General features: G+C 37.0%; 1 protein-coding gene and 1 non-coding gene across 3 annotated transcripts in view; both read right to left on the minus strand.

Annotated features, from left to right (window-relative positions):
* The window catches only part of ARHGAP24 (Rho GTPase activating protein 24), a 527050-nt gene that overhangs the window by 248420 nt on the left and 258333 nt on the right, over positions 1-20297 (minus strand). The gene's annotated exons all lie outside the window — the stretch shown is intronic.
* LOC111758959 (U4 spliceosomal RNA) lies at positions 15196-15336 on the minus strand. Its single transcript, XR_009187565.1, has one exon. It is a non-coding gene; the product is annotated as a U4 spliceosomal RNA (small nuclear RNA).

Genomic DNA, 20297 nt, shown 5'->3' on the forward strand with positions numbered 1-20297 from the left:
TAGTATTGCTACTAAAAACTGAAGAAACCAAATAAAAAAGGAAGTAAGAAAGAGTGAAAGATTACTTAACTGGGAATCTGGAAATCTATATAATGTTGGTATAGAATTCATATTCCTTATCTGTAAAATGAACAAAATAATCTTTAAGGTTTCTTTCAACTTCTATAAAATAAGGAAGAAGGGATTTATTAACTTTCATTTGCATATACTTCATATGGTTCTTTTTGCCTTATTTAATTTCAGATTCAAACTGATTTCTTTAAACGCTACTTCATGTGTAGAATAGAGTGGTGTAGATAATAATAGCAAGTAATTTAAAAAATAGTAAACAAACTCTTTTAATGGTTTTAAATCTGTAACCTGGGGAATATCGAACAAGCCACAGCCATACATTCCTTGATTATTAAAAAAAAAACAAAACACACCACCACCACTTCAAAACAGTCTGGAGTCTGCATGAATGAACAAAATCTGTAAAGCCTTGAAAAGCAAAGGAACTTATATCGTCTACTTTCAGAGGTCTCTAAAATGGAAATAGCATACCTGTCTTATGTATTCCTGTTGCAGTTTCAGCCACATGTAAAAGCACAGGCAAATCACTGAGGATTTTGGTCATCATTTCTGCTATGTGAGACAGTTTTAATGTAATCAATGTGCCAGGTACTAGGAAATGCCAAGAAGCCACTTTTTTTTGTTATTTCAATAAAATAGAAAATATTAATTCTAATTTGGGATGCATTTTAAGTTCCAAAAGTCCTATGAAAAGTATATATTCATATTGCAAAGGAGATCTATTTATTTTAAATCTTGGTGAGATTCTCAGGAAAAAGATTATCTTCCTCTATTTGATTTTATTTGCAGTTAATTATAAAAATCTGTTTTTTTTTTTTTAAGGTGAATCATGGTGCCTTATTAAAAAAGCAATTTTCATTATTGACTTGGCTAAGGAATCCTAAGAGCAAAGACTCAGGTTTTGGTGAAAGAGTATGAATCTAATTGTCACTTGATCCAGAGATATTTTCTGCTTACTAGAGCTCTAGCCAAACTTGGCAGACAGTATATTCTCACATGGATCAGTCTCTAATGTAAAGGAAGCCAAGGTGCTCAGTTTAAACCAATTTGCTTCCCTTCACTGTGGACCCTTTATTCTTACCCTTTCAGTACATATTTTTTACATTGTTGGGTGTCAAGATTCCATGCTCTTTCATATTTTCAAATTAGTAAATTGAGGTTGATTATGAGTTTGACAATGTCATGTGAAATGAGAGCATGTAAAAGCTTCAACTTTCAAATAGTTGGAAACGTGACTTTCCACATTATTTTGAGCAAAAAGAAGATAGTAACACTGAACTTTGAAGGGGTAGTGTTTTCCACACAAATTTAGCCATTGTACCTGGCTTTCTCTGTATAATTAACTCAGTGACCATTAGACTAAGTATACAGCCAGTTCGTTGCCCACAATTTCCCAAGCACAATTAGTATTATCAGTAGTATCAGTGTTGCCCTTGATACTTTGTGTTACAGACAACTAATTAGGTGGTACTTCTGACTGCTGGTTGCCAATGAGTAAAGGAGAAGACATTCATTTCTAAGGTAGTAACAATCAAATCCACAGGTCAACAATGGGCTGAGCACAACCCAGTAACCAAATGGGTAGATTCAACATTTGAGTACCAGTTCACGTTGATCAAAGAGTGGAGTCATTTTTGGTTCAGGTCTGAACTTCCAGCATTTTAGGAAAAGAAGGGAACACAATCACACAAAAGAAATCCATTTTCTTTTTTATACCAGCATGCAGATCATTCCATTTTTCTTACATTGAGTGTTTTAATACCAATTGATTTTCACATATAAACTATGGGAGAAAATGATGGAGACAGGACTTCTTACTGGATTCCAACCCATTGAAATTATCTCTCAAACTACAATGTAAACTGTAATCCATGCTTAGTGGCAAAGCTCCAAAATGTTTTCATCAATTGTAGCAAATGTACGACATTAATGAAGAATGTTGTTAATGTAGGAAATTGTGAGAGGTGTAGGGAGTAGGGCATATGAGAATCCCCTATATTTTTATGTAACATTTATGTAATCTAAATATCTTTTAAAAAATTAAAAATATACTTTAAAAAATCATCTCTCACTGAGGATTTTGAGGTGCCATTAAAAGGGAGGTGAGTTGAGGACTAGTTAGACACATGGGATGGTACACTAGTGGGACTGATTTATCCAGGTCAACCTCCTCATTTTGTTAGCACTAGTTTGTAGTGATAAGTCCATGATGTAATTCTTATTTTAATAATGAAGAAATGAAAGTCATAAGGATTATAGAGGGCTTGCCTAAGAGGAATATAGCAGGAGAAAACATCCCATCTTCCCCATCTACTAGTTCTGTAAGTACTGGGCAGCTTCAAAAATGGACTTAATATTTCGCAGAATAGGCAGTAGAACTCTGTCTCTAAGAGAGGTTCATTAGTATGATACATTACAGATCCTTGAGGATTGGAATTTGGCTTATAGCTGATTCCTATAAAATGTTTGATGAACCAAACTAACCATGAACTTGAACTGAGTTATAGAATTAGTGTAATGCTTAAGGCTCCTGATAATCAATCCCAGATTCTATTCTAGATTATACTACCTTCCTATTTTCCATACTTTGCATTTTCTCCCTTCTTTCCTCCTTTCTTTTCTCCTTTGTTATTTCAACAAATATTTATCGAATGACTATGATATCTTTGGCAGTTTGTTCTGTGCTAGAAATGGGATGTTAAGCAAACACTGATGAGATAGCCATTATTTATATATAAAAAATTCTAAGGATATGATTCTCCTGCTTGCAGTTGTAGACACTCTCAGTTCCCTGGTGTGGTGGTTGACCGTTTTCATCTCCCTGTCAGCTAACCTGGGTAAGTCCAATGACCCACAGACTAGGTACTGTAACTTCACTCAGGCTCAGGGCATCTAAGCCCCCTCTCAATTTAAAGGTGGAGTGGACATTGCCATCCTGGGGTCCACAGGATGGAAAACTATAATATGGATTGGAATGGACTTGCTGGTTTTCTACTATTGAGATTCTAGCAATGGAAGGAATTGTATCATTGATTTGGAGATGGTAGTTACAGGAGTTGCTGAGGGCAGGGGGAGGGAGGAAGAGGTATGATATGGGGCATTTTCGGGACTTGAGTTGTCCTGAATGATATTGCAGGGACAGATGCAGGACATTGTGTATACTGCCATAACCCACTGGATGGACTGGGGGAGAGTGTGAACTACAAAGTAAACTATGGTCCATACGGTATGGCAGTGTTCCAGGATATATTCACCAAATGCAATGAATGTGCCTTACTGATGAAAGGGGATGTTGATGTGGGAGGAGCAGGGGTAGGGTGGGGAGTGGGGTATATGGGAACCTCTTATGTTTTTTAATGTATCATTTTTTGTAATCTATTTATCTTTTTTAAAAAAGGCAATAAAAAGGTCTTAAAAGTTAAAAAATAAATAAATATTATTTTTTAAAAAGATTCTAAGAAATATAGGTCATGGGCCTTCAATAGTGGGAGTGGATTAAAATCTAGACTGGAGGATAGGGGTAGGGATCAAGTGAAGGCTTTCCTGAAGAAGTCATAATTGATGTACTCTCTGAGGGATGAGTAAGAATTATCTTGGAATGATAGTGGGAAACCATTCTAAGATGAGGGACGCCATATGTAAAGGATCTGTGACTAAAGTGAAAGATGGAACGTTTAGTGTGGTTAGAGTTAAAATAGCAAGGAGAAAGAATGACAAATATATTGTGGCAGTCTATGCAGGGGTCTTGTAAGCAATGATTAGTTTTTTTTCTCAAAAGAGGTGAAATGATTATATTTGAATGTCAAAAATATCACTCTGGCTACAGTGTAAGGGACAGGATAGACAAGGTAAGAGTACATTCTAGAAGACAAGCTGGAAGAATATTGTAATTTTTAAGGCAAGAATTGTAGCTTAATCTAAGGTGATGTTGTATACACAGAGAAATAGATATATTTGAGAGATATGTAGAAGGTAAAATGCACAGATGTATGTGATAGAATTGGATATAGAATTTGAGAAAGAAGGTGGTATAAAATATCTTTCTCAGGTTCCTAGATTTTACAATTAGTTGCATAGAGGTGTCTTTCACTGAAACATAAAATGCTGATGTAGGCCCATGTTTCAGGAGGGGAAGAGTATAGATTAAGACATAATGACATGCACTGGAACTCAGAGCATAGGTTTGGACTGAGGCATATTTATGAGTCATCATTGTATACATGGTAATTGATACCATGGATGTGAATGCCTTACTGAGTAGTTCATTCACTCATTCATTCTCCATTCATCTGTGCTATTCTAGATGGCAAGATACTTGCCCTCACAGAATTTCTAACAAATGAATTTATATGGCTAAGAGTCTTCCAAAAAGATTCGGGAGGTCATCAGAGGGGTCGCGCTTATGCACCCCTCAGCAGGACCTCAGAAAAAGCCAAAGTAGTTACAACCCTAGGTACTGGTTCTCCTGAAGGCTATGGAGATTCACAGGGTATATGGTCATGGCAGATGGATTTGGAGTTCTGTGTCATGTCAGAGGACCCTACTTTGGAATTTGTGCTCCTGAGTGTGATGGAGCTGGACTCAGATGTGATTTTTCTACATATGACTCTTCTGTCACTTTTACTGAACCTATGGTTGGCACTAGGGATGGTACATACTCAGGAGACTTGAATCTCTGGACTGCCCATGTGCCAGTTCGGCCCTCAGCCTCAGCAGAGTGGTAACTCCTACTCTCTGGTTCGTTGGTCTTACCCAGGTCAGCTAACAGGGAGGTGAAGATGGTCAGCCACCACACCAGGGAATCAAGAGTGCTGACAACTGCAAGCAACGGAATTGCATCCATCATCCATGTGGAATCTAAGCCCCCTCTTGATCTAGAGGTGGAGAGGGCATCACCATACCAGGGTCCACAGAATGAAGAAATAAAATATGGACAAAATTGGACTTACTGATATTCTACTATAAAACTATTGTGACCAGTAACAGAAGAAATTTTAGCATCAAGGTGGAGAAAGTGGCCACAGTATTTGCTGAGGGCAGGGAGAGGGAAGTAGAGATGTGACATGGGAGCATTTTTGGAATTTTGAGTTGTCCTTAATGATATTCCAGGGTCAGATGCTGGACTTTATATATCCTGCCATAACTCACTGAATGTACTGGGGGAGATTATGAACAACAAGGTTAACTATTATCCATGTGGTGCAGCAGTGCCCCAAAATGTGTTCACCAAGTGCAATGAGTGTGCCACAATGATGGGGGAGGTTGTTAGTGTGGGAGGAGTGGGGTTGGGGGTATGAAGGGGTATGCGGGAACCTCATATTTTTTAATGTAACGTTTATTTGGTGATGTATATCTTCAAAAAAATGCATTTACAAAAATGATGAGGCTGGAGGGTAGGAAGTGGGTTATATGGGAACCTTTTATGTTTTTTTGATGTAACATTCCTTGGGATCTATTAACTTTAATTAAAAAAAAAAAAGGAAAGACAAAGATACTTGCTCCCACAGAATTTCTAATAGGGTTTATTAGTTACTTGTTGTTGCATTAACAATTATCCCCCAAACAACAATATTAAATTATCTCATAGTTTCTGTGGGTCAGGAATCTGAGTATAGCTTGGTTGTATGCTCTGACTGAAAGTCCTCATGAGGTTGTAGTCAAACTGTCAGCTGGACTGTCATCTCATCTAAGGTTTGGCTAAGAGCAATCCAATTCTAAGTTTACTCTTAAGGCTGATGCATGAGTCATTTGCTCACTGGATGTTGGCCAAATGCCTTGTTCAGTTCCTTGTCATGTGTATTTATCCTTGTCATGTGGCAGCTGGTATCACTCAGAGGTAGCAAGCTAAAGAGTAAGAGAGAGTTCTCAAGACCAAAGCCACAGTTTCCTTGTAGCATAATCAGAGAAGTAAACATTCCATCACCTCTGTTACATTTTATTTATTAGAAGTGAGTCACTGAATCCAGCCCACAATCAAAGGGAAATGATAACACAGGGAATGAATAGCATGATGTAGTGAACTTTGGAGGCCAACTTTGAAGTTGCCTACCACAAGAGAGAATTTCAAAAATAAAGAACAATTTAATAAGACAAGTTGTGTAACACTTTAGAAAGTGATTAGCACTATGGGCAAACAAAAAGTAGAGCAAGGTACAAGTGTGTGCTTGTTTGGGGGGGAGTATGGGTTGAAAATTTATATACTACTCAATGAAATGCTGACATTTGAGCAACTGCTTAAAGAGGGAAAGTTAAAGATCATTAATGACATTATTAAGAGAAAGTCTTGTGGAATGGTGGAACCAAAACAGATTGGGGCAAACCCAGGAATTAGACATAGTATAATATAGAGAATAAAGAGATATTGCAAAGAGAAGTATAAAAATAAATAAATAAATAAAAGATAATGGATGGTGGAAGAAGTGAGGTCAAGTGATATTTTTTTGGTTTTGAAATCAGATACTATGATTTTATGTTCATATTTTTAAAAGCTTTAGTATGCCTGAGATTAATTTGCCTTTTTAATAAAAGTATTAGTTCCTAGGCCACACCTATAAACCCATGGGAATTACCCATTACAGAGAACAAAGAAGCATAACAAGATGGAAATAGTACAAACAATAGTTTATGTTTCCTGAAAAGGTAGGAGTCAATGGAATTCAAAGACAGAAGGAACTGGCTTTATAAAGAAGGGAGAGTACCTATGTTGTAATAGAGGGAAAGATAACCAAATGGCAGATGCAATAGTCAGCCAAAGGAGTGCTAATGAAAAGTACCAGAAATCTGTTGGCTTTTATTAAAGGTATTTATTTGGGGTAAAAGCTTACAGTAACAAGGTCCTAATGAGTCCAACTCTAGGTACCATAAAAGGTACTTTCTCACTAAAGATGGTTGCTGATCTCTGTGAGAGTTCAGCATTCCTTCTTCCTCTTAAGCCTGCATGTTCCAGCTTCTTCTAATCTCAGCTGTAGGATGGCACAGGACTCATATTTTTTCCAGGCTTAGCTGCTCTGTTCTCTTCACAAGGTCATCTGTAAGCTATCAGGTGAATGGCTCAGCTCTCTCAGGGGCCCTAAGATCAAAGTTGACAAAATTCTCTTCCTCTGGTATCTGTTGAGCTCTTGTGTCTTCTTCTGGGTGTCTTCTTGATTGAGTGTCTATTTATATAGCCCACAAAGGGGGCAGGGACTCAACACTGAGCCATGCCCTACTGATGTGGTTGAATCAAAGGCCCTAAATTGATTTAATTAAGTCAACTTAAGATCTTTGAATTTAATACAAGCAAAGGGTATCATACTCAGAGGAACAGACCAGTTTACAAACAATCGATATCTTTTTTTGGAATTCATAAATAATGTCAAACTGCTACAGCAGATTTGGGTACTTTTATATATTTGATATCAGGAAATTTAAAGCATTGACATGAAATTAACTTGACAGTACGGTTATCTGTGGAAAAAAGAGCATGAGCATGAGCAATAATAAAAAACACTTTGAAATCTTTAGCAATAAAAACTCATTTGTATTTCATGTTTCCCCCTTTTGGTCAAGGTCTTTTTCCAAATGCATTGTTAGTTGACACTTGGTAATAATCCCTTGGTGCCAGGCAGGCTTATCCCCAGGAGTCATGTCCCACACCATTGGGGAAGGTAATGAGTTTATAGCCTGAGTTTGGCTTAGAGAGAGGCCACATTTGAGCAACAAGGAGGTTTTCAGGGTGGAATTCTTAGGCAATATATAATACTAGGCTAAGTTTCAATTTCACAAGAACAAGCTTCATAAGTACAAGCATCAATGTCAAGCGCCTGGCATATTGGTCTTCCTCAGTAGGCACTAGTGAAGAATCTAGGGATTCTTGCCATTCTGTTAGAAAAAGTAGGAGGACTCCCCGAGACGGTAATTCAATACTCTTTCAGTTATTGTATGGGTCTCCACCCACCTATATAATACCTCATGACCACTTTTGAACACATTCATATTCCATCGAGGCATGGCCCAGGTGCATCCCTCCTTACATATCTCTCCACACTGACACCTTACATCAGTGATCCTCCCCTGCCATAGTTGTGACTCTTCTGCAATCCAGTTGATGAACAAATATTGTAGCATTGTCACTAACCATGATCAATGGTTTATATTATGGTTCACATTCTGTACCATACACTTTTATAGGTACTAACAAAATACATAATGGCCTGTATCCATCATTGCAAGATCATGCAGAACAATTCCAGAGATTATGCTATGCACATCTTAGGAGGATCTCACTGACTGGCACAGTAAATAGGACCTCAAGCGTGGTGATTCCTGAGGGCTCTAGAGACATCTGTACATTGTAAGCAGGGCAGAGGGTGGCAGGAATTTGGCACCCTCTCAGGCAGCCTTACTTTGGAATATATGATAACCTATCCCCTCAATGTATCAGAGTTGGACTCATTTATAATTTTCCTACACATTGTTCTTATGACCCTGTTATCTGAACTTATAATTAGCACAATACTCATTAAATATGTTTCCCAGTAACTTAAATCTTCTGGCTATTCAAATGCTGGTCGGGTTCTGAAACACAGGAGAATTGTAGCCAACACCTACTCTCTGGTTTATAGGACTCGCCCAGGACAACTAACAAAAGGATGATGATGGACAATGCTGCAAGCAAGACAGTTCCACCCATCTGCCCCATGGGATCTAAAACCCCTCTCAATCAGAAGCAGAGTGGGCATCACCATTCCCAAATCCTCAAGATTGAGGAATGAACAAATGTAAGGGGGGAATGCAACTATAGACTATTAAATAGACTTATTATTATTCTAGCAATGGAAGAATTTGTAACACTAAGATAAAGGCAATGGTCATCAGAGGTTCTGAGGGGAGGGAGAGGGAAGAATGGGTATAACATGAGACATTTTTGGAACATTGGAATTGTTCTGCATAATATTGCAATGACAGATACAGGCCATTCTACCTTTTGTCAAAACCTATAAAATTTTGAGGTGCAAAGTGTAAATCATAGTGTAAACTATAGATCATGGTTAGTAGCAATGCTTCACTGTGTCCTCAATTTTAACAGATGTACTACACTAATGAAAGATGTTGTTAATCGGGAAAAGTGTGAGGGGGGAAGGGTGGGGTATATGAGAGTCCCCTATTTTTTGATGTAACATTTATGTAATCTAAAGCTTCTTTAAAAATAAAATAAAATCTTAAAATAAAATAAAATGCAAACTAAATCAACTATTCAAATGACAATTGATTTGCACTAGTCCTCTCCATATTGGGAAAGTTATTTGTCTTTCAATCAAAGAACACATTTTGACAAATCACAACCCTTAGATTAGAGCCAAATAGCTGCCAGGCATAGTTCTGCCATTATCTTCCCTGTGATTCCTGTAAGCAAGTGACACATAGGAAATAATGAATCCTGAGAAGGGCAATGCAATCCTGAAGAAATGAACCTTACATCTTGCCATGCCCCTGCACTAATTGTTTTCCCGAAGCCTTAATTGCCTGCTTGACACTTCTTGTTCCTCTGTACCCTGAATGATAAAGTTGATAAGTCATTGCAGAAGGTTTGGGCAATGGAATAAGATATATCAAGAATTTCCTTTGGCTTTCTGCCTCTGGCTAGATACATTGAAGTATAGTTGAATCTGTTAGTGCACTACTTTTAAAAAGGAGTTATTCCCCAATAAAAATTAGCCCTCGCTTAAAAGGGAAAAGTGAAAAACAAAACAAAGACATAAGAATAACACTGAGGCTGGATGCCCAGTCTATTATCTTTAGGCAAAGTGTTAAAAAATAAGACAAACCAAACCAAAACAAAAAACGAGGAAGAAAATCAAGGAGAATTTAAAACCCAAGGTTGATTTGCAGGGCAGGAAGGCTAGATTTAAAATATTTGTTCTTTGGACAGCCTCTATTTTGATTTCACATTTTCTTAGTTAATACTTTGGTTGCTAAATCAGTCAGCCTTTCCAAAACTTGTAAAAAAGAGTAAGTGGGGCTCTGGATTGTGGCATGATGTACACACAGCAATGTCAGAATTTCTGCTTATCTCTTTAAGGAGCAGGATGGAGCTCATGTTCATCAGCAATAAACATGAGGGAGACTTTGTTCCCTAAAAAGAGTACCCTCTGTAAGAACAAGGCTGTCTTACCTCCTTTTTCACTCTTTCTACAGATTTCTCATTCTTGTGACCAGCACACATAAGGTAACTTTAAAGTTAGTGCCGACTGGTGAGAGTTCATGTAAAAATCCCTTTGTATGACCAGAGGCTCCCTAAATCAGGCCACTTCACAATCACAGTCTAGTTGACTGTCCTCCGAAGTTGGTGAAGCCTATTAGATTCATAGCTGATAGTGTAAAGTTTTACACAGCATAAAGATTTGAATTTAGGTTTATGACTCCTGTGTTTTAAACAGAAGGATTTGATTAGTGCTTCGCTGTATATTTTCAAAAGCCTCCTCATTTACCTGAGTGAGCAGCTTGGTATCTGAATGACTGTCAAGTTCCCTAAGAATCAGGGCTTTCTGAGCTGTGCCTCTCAAAGGGACGCTAAATAGCCACCTCTCCAGGACAGCCTGAATCAACAGGACACACACACATGAATTACACTGCATGCCCCTTGTCCATGTCCCTTTCTTACTCAGAGTTCTTATTATTTCCTTTTTCCATAAACTCTAGCTGAAGACTCACTGATTCTGGGAAGGCCTCCTTGATTATTCCAGTCAGCATTGACGATTTGCTTCCTAAATTTCTGCCGCCTTTATTATACCATCTAAGAAAATTCAGTTTCCAGTCGAGCATTTATCAACATATGGCATTATACAGCCAATTGTCCAAAATGGTTCTACTTTTTATAAGCCTTACTTGGGACCAGACTTAGTGCTGAGTGCTCCTCATATATTTATCTCCTTCCATTCTTCACCACAACCTTATAAGGAAGATACTCTATTTCATAGGAAACTGCAGCTTACAAAATCCAAGCAACTAGCTTGAGTGATAGAGCCAGAATTTAATTCTAGTCTTGCCTGATTCCAAAGACCAGACTACCTCACTGATAGAGGACTCTCATAACTCTCTCCATTTCCTACATTGGTCTCCAGGGAGGCTTTGATACTTTTCTTTTTCATCATCAACACCCAGTGTTGTTTTTTTTCCCCTCTAAGGCATTTCTTTACTTTTTTTGGGGGGGGGGTGGGGGGCATTGTGAAACAAGACAGTTTCTACTCTTTTCCTACTTTCCTATCTCTAAGGCGAACAGTACTTACCAAGTCCCTGAAATGTAATTGGGGTTTTGTAAAGCATAGGTGATTTTACCTAAATTGGCAATTTTCTTACTTAACGAGTAGGGAACTCAGCAGGTAGGACAATAAAATTGTGGAGGATCCAAGACTTCTCAGAACTTCTAATGAACACCTTCCTGGGTCTTTCCGGGCCTCATAATATAGCTGCGAAGATTGAAAATTTTCAAGAAAGGCAGCATTTGAAAATTGAACAAGGCCAAAATTAACCCACAGACTAAAATGCAAACAAAGATAACATTCATTTTGAAGACAGGAAGGGGATAAGCCCAGGGAGGTTTTATGGGCTTCAGATGGTCTTTAGGATTTTGTTTCCACTTTTTAAAACATACAGTATCACTTCAGCTCAATTTTTTCTATTTGAAAAGAAGAGGAGGAGAGGGGAGGGAAGCGGGGTAGGATAAAAGGAAAGAAGACTTCTCTGGTTTTTTGAGAGTTGGCATAGGACTTAGCAATATGTCATTCTGTCCTTGCTGTAAGTTTATTTTCATCCTAATTATCAACAGCTGTTTTGCTGTATACTTGTTTTCCTTCTGCTGATACATGTATTCCTTTTTTGTGAAGTATGATTTCCCTTTCTCCTTGCCATAAAATTTCTAACCTGTTGGTTGTTTTTTCCATCAGCCATCCACTCACCCAAACTGATTCTTTGTCTAGTCGAAATACAGCTCAAGGAATCCCTACTACAGAAAAACTGCCTGAAAAACTATTTTATTCATAACGACAGCAGTTGGCATTTGTTTAGCTCTTTATTGTCTATTTTCTTAGCTTGATTCAATTGCAAAGCTTTTTCAATTATTGGCTAAAAATGACAGGTAAACACAAAGAGCCTGAGAATTTATATAATTAAAACCATGTCACAAAGAACAATGAGGGGGAAAATTACATTTTTCCTGCCCAATGGCAAATGACTTGTAGATAAGTAGTTTCTGCTATCAAAGCAATTAAAGACACAATTGACTGTATTAATGAAGGACTGATGTTAAAGAATGTAGAATCTGTGAAGGTAATGTAATTCTCCAATATCCAGTCTTCTAAGGCATTGAGAAAATGTCCTATATTCAAATTTTAAAATTCCAAGCTGAAAAACTTTTCAAATGTTGACTAATTCAAGTAATTATTCTATAGATGATAAACTAAGGTCAAATTTATGTATTAATTCAGCAAACATGCACTGAGCATATACTATATGACAGCAACTCTACTAGGTACTAGGGAGGCAGATGTAGAAGTTACTGTCTTTATTTTAAGAGCTTCAATTAGAAAGGGGAAGGAAGAGAATACAGACAGTACAGGAAATGTGAGCACCAAGAAAACAGGAAGAAAATGTAGAATATACTGGTTTTAAACCAGGCCAATTTCTTGTCATCCTTGTTTCTCTTAACTCTTGAATATGTGGCCTCTGTGAGAGCTATCTAATAAAACTATCCATATCCTTATTGGTATACGAAGGCCATATCATGAAGAATCTGTGTGGGTTCAGATGATGTAAAGTCTGGTTTTAGTATTCACTAGAAATGTTAATTTGGACAATTTACTTAGCCTCTTTGGATCACAGGTTACCAATGGGGAGAATAGTATCCATCCCAACATATAGTCATATTAAGTGAGCCATTATATACAAAGCCTGACATTAGTATAGGGCCTGACAATATCTCAGTAAACTTTAGCTGTGAATATTTTGGGTATGCAGCTCATACTGATGTTAAAGGAAAACTGATGAGGTTGGGGGCAGGGAGATGTTAATAAATGAGTAGTGGGAGAAATAACGACCCCCTGAGGAAACAAGTTGGATGCTTTTTGTTTTACCATGAAACAAAGTATTGTTGTTTTCTGAGATGCTAAGATTTTTAAAATGCTAACGGACATTGTGAAGAGGGAGGAAGCTTTAGAAGGTACAGTTTCTTCAGGCTTATTTGATCTTGCATAGGATGCTTCCATCTCACTGAACATATCCATATGTTTCTAAACTTGTGCAGACTGGGCAAGGTATGGGTAATGGTTTTCATGCTAGGCATATCCAATCTCCTATTAACAGGCTTTATATCTTTAAAAAGTCACACACCAGGTTTCAGCTCTGGTCAGAATCTAGAGTTCTAAATGTGCTAAGATAAGGTTTAAAGGAAAGAATTTCAATTTGGTCACTAACGCTTTTTACATTCATCAGGATCAGAAAATAAGGTGTTATTCAGGGATAGAGTTTCTAAATACGTATGTTGGCAATAGCTCCTGAATCATAATTTTGAAGTAGTGGCTGATGCCATGGCTTGGGGAGACAGACTGTCTTAGAGTTCTAATTCTGACTCTGGTGGCACCAGTGGGGATTAGTGATCTATATTAGAATCTTCAGCCTCCTCTTAGTAGTTTTTTTTTTTTTTTTTAATCTAGCACAGGGGCTGGCAACTAGAAACCATGGGCCAAATTTAGCCTGCTATTTATTTTTTACATTTTAAAATGACTGGAAAAACATTAAAAAAGAACAATATTTCTTGATGTGTGAAAATTATATATTATATATTCAATAATATTGAAATTCCAGTGTACATAAAGTTTTATTGGAACACAGCTATAACTATTTGTGTATGTTACAAGGGCAGAGTTGAGTGCTTGAGACAGAGATCTTGTGACTTTGCATTAGTATTTATTATCTGACCCTCTACAGGAAAAGTTTGCTGATCTCTGGTCTAGCATATAAAGAAGGTGGGTGAATCAACATGTCCACAAACGCTGTAAGAGAATACTTCTCAAAAAGACACTTCTCATAAGCATGATCTTAAGATCATTCTTTGACTCAGTTCATGAATAACCCAAGTGCCTTTGGATTGAAATGGCATTATCCAGAATTTCAAGGGATTAAAAATATTTTTAAGCGCCCTTTGTGCCATTTTAATAACTTCTTTCAAGTATATATTTTAAAGCATTTTAAGTAGGAAGGGAATTTTGAAACAAATATTCCAGATTTTTTTTAAATAAAAGAATACATAGTTGCTAAAACATGCTGATTTTCACTAGTGCATTTATTTAATTCATGTTCAGAAGTAGTTGTGTTCATAGAATCATGGTTTCATACTATAAACAACTCCTACTCACATTCTCTAAATGATTTGCACACATTAAAACTACTAAGCAAAAAAATTACAAGCTTCAGGACTGCCCACAGACTTAGGCAGACAAAACGAGATTGTCACAGTTGCCTTTGGGATAACAAATATAATTACATAGATTTAACTTATAGTATTCACCGAAAAAGATTAAAAAGTTAAGATAAAGGGAGTGTTGTAAAGTTAAATTCCTTATCAGCATATTTAACTGATGATCAAGAAAATGACCGAATTTTATGTTAAAACATTATTAAAACATCCCTACATTTTCATATAAATGGATGCCAAATACTAGCTTACATTTTAAAATTAAAATGAATTAACATATCTACTAATGTCATTTGCTGACCCCAGAAGGAGTGGCACATACAGTCCAGGGCTGGTAAAATTTCATTGCTGTGGTTATGTGATTATTTTAAAAACTCAAAGCCAAGCATTTTAGTTTTTCAGAGACATTAATATTTCTCAGATCTATTTTTCAGTTGGCTTATGATATACTGCATCTACACTGACCATCTAAGTAGGTTCGACTTTAGGTAAATTAAAAATTTTACATACTCCAGAACCATGAAATGTACTATACAGGAATTGTTCTTTTTAAATTCATGAAATAGGCCTGCAGGATTACACAATCAAAAACTATGCTTATACATAGTATTCAATCGTATATATACATCTCATTTTGTTTATCCTTGTTTGTCATTGTTTTTCTTAAAATTCATTCTCCATAGAGACTGTCAAAATTTGCCAGTGATGACTTTATTTCAAGTCGTCATGGTGGGTTACTGGGAAAAGTTTTCAAATAGCAATAATTGCGCCTCGGATAAACCTCACTGGCTACAATACTGCCACTGTGCAAAGCTCCTCGTTGTTTTTTGAAGGACTTTAATTTCTTTTTGTTTCTAGGTTGATGAAAATTACTTTAAATTACTCTTCAATTTCTCCTTTTCCCTTTTGTTTCCATAGCTACCATTCATTTCTCATCCCCCCCCCCCCTTTTTTTTTTCTGTGTTTACCTCAGGAGCAAAGAAGAAGATAAGAAAACCTCTAAGTTCAATGTATTGATTTAGGGCCCTGAGTCAAGGTGGGACTTTAGTAGGTTAGGAATACTGACAATTGCCATTGGAATCTGCAGCAGTTTGATATTATTGATGATTTCCAAAAAGAAATATTGGATTATGTTTGTAAACTGATCTCCTCTGAGCTTATTAGATTATATTGGATTCATAGGTTTACTTGATTAAGTAATTATGTAAACCTCTTGTGCCAATAGGGTGCTGATTCCCCACCCTTTGGTGGATGGAGACTCACAGATAAAAGGCATGGCAAAGGACAGAGTTGGGGACTTTCAATGTTGGAGTTTTGATGTTGGAGTTTGATGCTGAAGCTGAAGCCCCAGGGAGAGAGAGAGTTGTTCGCTGATAGTCTACAGCTGACCTTGTGGAGAGAGGCAAAGCCTAGAGAGCCTCATAGTCTACAGCTGATCTTGTGGAGAAAACAGAGGAGCTGAGCCCAGAGGAACCCAGGAAGCTTGAACCCTCACAGACGTTGACAACCATCTTGCTCTAACACGTGAAAACAGACTTTGGTGAGGGAAGTAACTTATGCTTTATGGACTGATATCTGTAAGCTCCTACCCCAAATAAATACCCTTTATAAAAACAACCAATTTCTGGTATTTTGCCTCAGCACTCCTTTGGCTGGCTAATAAATAATGGATATTTTCTCAGTGACTGCATATTCAGATTAGGGGACTGATTTCTGGCACACGTTAGTATCAGCTGTGCCTGTTGGTAGATAGACAGTGACTGGTAGCTTGGCCAATGTATACAGTAAGTTTGTAAAGAAGCTGAGAATGAATCCAGCAACATGGGTTCTGTAATAAAGAGAACTGGACTCTGGAATGTAATAGTTTTCTGTAGTAAAAGCAATACAGATGCAAATTCTTCATTTACTACAATTACCCACATATAAGCAAGGTCAATGCAAGCAAGCAAGTTTTTCTTTCCACCATGTCATGATAGTGTATTTGTGGTCTTAGAACTTATTTTCAAGAGAAGTATATGTGGGCATCCTTACTTGTTGTCTATTTTTATGAGCTTAAACATATGAATAGTTGCTAATAAATGAAAATGCCTACTCACTTCAAGTGCTAAAGCTCTTAGATTTCATGAATGTGCTGAGATGAAATGCAAGTATGCCCATTTCAGTTAAATGAATAACTTCACATGTTCATAGTTTAGAAACTAGTTCTAATATCTCTTATTTTTCAGTAATTATTTCATTTTAGACCCCCTGGAACTTCACCTATAAATCAGTGATGTATAATTACACACACACACACACACACACACACACACACAGATAAAATCACTAGCTGGTGTTAGCTGTTTGACCTTGATCAAATTATTTCTCTGTGCCTCAGTTTCTCCATCTCTGAAGTAGAGATAATAATAGTGCCAGTCTTGTAAGGTTGTAGCAAGGATGAAATGAAAAAATACACATAAAGAGCCTGGAATATGTCTGGGATACAGATTGATATAGAGAACTCCCCAAAAAGCATTCTACATATAATTCTCCATTAGAGTGGTTTCCTCTGAATCCAATCTGTAACTATAGATAAATATAGATAGAATGTATTCTCTTCATCTCGGAATTGCTGTTAGGACCAAATCTGAAGAAAAAGTGCTAAAACCCCGCATTCTCACAAGGCAACCCCAGGGAAAGTTGCGTCCAGACACTTCCTCGCAGAGCCTCCTGAGAAAACATTTCAGAGAAGGAAACCAAACCCCAATTCTCTGACTCTTGAAAGGAGAACGCTAGAAAAGAGGAAGTGTCATGAGGAGAAAAGTTTTCAAGATAAAGACTATTTTTTGGAGGGCAAGGATTTGTCTCAACCACCAAAAAAGGCAAGAATGCCCGAGTTGCTAGTACATTTTGGCATGTGTTAGAACTGTCATTCATCCCTCTTCTAAGCTGGGTACATGTGAAGTTTCCCCTGAAACTTGTAAGCCACTGAATCTGTTGGGTGCTAAAGCTGAAATTCCATGAATAATGGAACAAGATGCAAGGTTGAGGAAAAGAGAAATGAAACAACCTGTATTACCTTAATTTGGCAGGTAGGGATACATGAGTTTCCTGGTAGCTAAACAGGCACAAAGAAAGAAGTTGGTCTTTGAGCCCTTTCTTTGGTTTCCACCCAGCAGGACCATCCACAAGGTGGGGCATTGAAAAATCCTCAAAAGTACTCCTTGAAAGAGCTAGCATTTGGAGAAGAATGGAACAACCAGTCAGTGTTAAGGGACTACTCAGAGGTAGTGTCCATGAAGAAGGTTCTCTGCTCTCTTTCTTCCCTTCTCTCGGTCTTATCACCAGAGGGGAAGGCAGAGAAGTGGGAAAGGAATTATGTGATGAGCTTCCCTTCTACTTCATCCACTAGGGTCACAGACAGGTCTTTGCTGCACTAGGGAAAGGAAAGCTCTTACCTAGCGGGAAATAGTTTAACTTAGCAATTTTGGGGGCAGTTACTAACAATAATAAAACCACTTCATATGATTGAGAGTCCTCCATAAACATATACTTCAGTAATGTACTTCAGTATTCAATAAATATTTATTCAGCATCCTGTGTCATACTGTGCAAGGTGCTAGGGTTACAGAAATGAGCAAGTAAGATGTAGCTTCTAACTTTTTAAAGTACATTCTCCTTTGTCTCTTTTGGCCTATCTTATCTATCTCTGACTCAAGGTATTTCTTTTTTCCTTCTGAGAGATTATATTCTCCTAAGAAAGTTAAGGCATAATTATTTCAATAATTACTCTGTTTTTTTAATCATAGGAAAACTTCACCAGCCTACATTTTGAGAAGCAAGGAAACTAATTTCATTTTCTTCAAGCACCATAAATTAAAGTTCTGTCATCATTCCTCTCTCAACCATATTTCCCAAAAAGTTAGCACTTGGCCATAAAAGTTCACTCTAGTCTAAAATTTGGCATGTCTGACAGCCAAGTTTTCAAATTTGTCAATTTGGCTGGATTAACAAGTAGGAAAATAGGAAAAAAATGGAGTGAAATGTTATAAATCATGGCATTATTTGGAGACATAATCAATTTCTTTCTGGCATAATAAGTCTACATGAAATAAGAAATTAAGTCTAAATTATGAAACTTTTTTTCCCAATAGGTTTTATAAAAGCCTAAGACCTGCACAGAAATATAATACATAAAACAAAAGCAAATAAGTAATATACAAAGACTAAAGACCTTCAGTTCTGTTGAAAATCTTGTTTTCTGTTGTATTTGCACATAATTATTTCTTAGTTTCATAGGATATTTTGGACTAAGATAAAAACAAGAACAAAACAAAGCAAAAAACCCCTACCTATGTAGCATTTATAGATAAATTATAAATATATATAGCACATGGCACATATGCAGGTAAACTGTAAGTATATGTACACACTACACAAATGTTTGTGCATGTGTATATATAGTATTAGAAAACATGATAAAGAGCTTACTGGATGCTTTCGTCAGTTTTGTCGGAACTCATTACGGGAAAGTGGGGTGAAGGGACTTAATTCTTTCCTATTACTTTATATACCTTAGGTAGTTGGACTTGATATGTAGAAAAGCATTGGCTCTATAAGCATCATTTGTAGGATAGGTTTTCAAAAGTGGTGATCCAGAGAGTTCCATGGAGAAAGGCATTATATGTGTTACTTGGGACTGCTGCGTGCAGTGCGTGATCTGAGGCAGACACTGTACAAAGACACTGACCACATTTCTGCATTCCTTCCTGCCTCCTAGACTTTCTGACAAGTCAAAGTACTCTGTTGCCAGTTAAAAGAGTCATTCCCAATGTCAAACTATATCACGATTTAGAAAGTTAGAAAATATTCTCATTATTCCCATTTGCAAAAATAAGTCAAGTGTTATGCTATCCCTAGACGATCTTGATTTTGCAAAAGTTAATCAAAAGCATGTGATACAGATACCCACATTCTCATACAAGTACAGAGGCATTTGCTTGGAAATACTGCTAAAATGTCACAGCACATGAATAAACCTCTGATGACCAAGATTAATGATGTAGGTTCTGTATTGATAACATTGCCATAGCTCGTTTCCAATTTTCTATTCAAAGAAACATTTGGCACAATTCTCTTTTCACTCCATAAGACAATTCAGAGATATATAACCATACTTAGAAGCTACAGTCTATTGTGTTAATAACTCAGGGAACATCTTTTCAAATGAACTATGGGCATACTATTTTTAGCATCAAAATTGCAGGAGCAAGACTGACTTTCATTAAGCAATTTTATTGTGGAAGGACAACCTTGAGATTTCACATCACACAGTCTTACACTTCTTAGGTTTGTTTATCAAAAACCATTAATTCATATGCACTACTATGCATGTGAAGCACATGTCCTAAAACAACAATCTTGGAGAGGAGATTTTATACAGGACTTTCTGGACTCAAAGACACAGTCTTCTCTAGAACAATCTTGAGAATATCTGTCTATGATATATTGCAACATCCTCATCAAAAGATAAGACTTCCACCCAGCTAGAAGACTGAATGGGAAAGCAGACCTCTAGTATTACTGGTCGTAAAGGCCAAAGCCCTATGATTTATAGCATGGTCATTTAAAAGTCAAAAAGCACTTTGTTTGGAAATAAATAGGGAAAGAAATTTCCTTTACTGACACTTCAAAGTCTGCAACATCTGGAATCTTATTCCATACAGGGTATTCCACTAAGAAGTTAGAATAAGAGGATTTTAATAGGATAAACAAGATTCAGGTTTCTTACAATATG

This window comes from Dasypus novemcinctus, chromosome 1 (assembly GCF_030445035.2).
Source record: "Dasypus novemcinctus isolate mDasNov1 chromosome 1, mDasNov1.1.hap2, whole genome shotgun sequence".
NCBI lineage: Eukaryota > Metazoa > Chordata > Mammalia > Cingulata > Dasypodidae > Dasypus > Dasypus novemcinctus.